The 1,324-nt window shown below is 49.5% G+C and overlaps 1 pseudogene; it reads right to left on the bottom strand.

The window, feature by feature from the left end:
• Positions 1-327: 327 nt before the first annotated feature.
• Positions 328-960, bottom strand: LOC105550255 (annotated as a pseudogene).
• Between the last annotated feature and the right edge of the window lie 364 nt (positions 961-1,324).

Genomic DNA, 1,324 nt, shown 5'->3' on the forward strand with positions numbered 1-1,324 from the left:
AAGAAATGAAATTGCACCTCTACAACATGCTACATAATGACTCCTAAACATTCTACGATGAATGGAGAAGGTAAATTTCCAGGGCCAAGGGAAAGCGACAGGAGTACGTGGGTGATTTCTCTAAGGAATGTGACTGCAGTGTATAGATCATTCTCATAGGGTCCCTAAAGGTAAGGACAGTGCCTCAGGCTAATGAGATACTCAGGTAGAAAACTCAGAGGCAAAAAGAAAAACACAGCAACTGAGATCCAAAAAAAGACAAGACTCAGGAGGAAAATGTTCATAGTAATGATGGCCTAAGGTCTTTGAGGACCAGCATAATTGAGCTCAGAGAGTGATACTGTTCTCTATGCAGCCAGGCTTCAGATAGTCATAGGGAAGGTCTAGCTTCTCATTTCGGGCCACGATTTCCCTTTCCAGGTTGTCCAGATCTGTTTGAAATTGTCTCAGCACAGCTTTGGGCTCAGGGCCTAAGACATATTCTTCTTTCTGATGCTCAAGGGGTTACCTGGGGCAGAAAGAGGATGAATGAGCTCCTAGTTCCAAGACACAGGGACCCAGAATCCAGCCCTGCACCCTGACATCTCCTTTGTAGTCTCAGAGGTCCCCTTTCACCACATCCACCTGCCACCAGCTCAGAAGCCACATGATGCCCATTTGAACATAGGACTGCCAGACATCAGGGAGTGACCTCATCACTGTGGGCCTTGTCACATCTTCCTTGGTGGTGGGTGAGGGCATCCTCACTGAGCACAGGCCATTAGGGATCAAGGCATACCAGTCAAGCTACAAGAGGAACCTGAATTCACCCTGAACCTTGATGTGTGGACACTAGCCTCCAGCTGTCTCTTCCAGAACCCCCAGTCCAGACACCTGCCCTGACGGATGCAGGCTTTTGTTTATCCACACCTGGCCCTCTTTGATGGCTGCATGCTGGGCAGTGCACGTGAAGATGCACATGGTGAGGAAATGGCAGAGGTGAGCCCGAGACTGGAAGGAGGCAGGGAAACCTAGGAGACAAATGAGCCAACTTTACAGTCCACAGCCCCAAAAGGGATATGAAAATAAATCCTCATGTCCTGGGACATCCAAGCCTTAGAATTAATGAGTGTTTAGGCCGGGTGCGGTGGCTCATGCCTGTAATCCCAGCACTTTGGGAGGCTGAGGCAGGCAGATCACGAGGTCAGGAGATAGAGACCATCCTGGCCAACACGGTGAAACCCCATCTCTACTAAAAAAAAATACAAAAAATTAGCTGGGCGTGGTGGTAGGCACCTGCAGTCCCAGCTACTCGGGAGGCTGAGGCAGGAGAATGGCGTGAACC

This window comes from Mandrillus leucophaeus, unplaced genomic scaffold, assembly GCF_000951045.1.
Source record: "Mandrillus leucophaeus isolate KB7577 unplaced genomic scaffold, Mleu.le_1.0 Scaffold4735, whole genome shotgun sequence".
Classification (NCBI taxonomy): Eukaryota; Metazoa; Chordata; class Mammalia; order Primates; family Cercopithecidae; genus Mandrillus; species Mandrillus leucophaeus.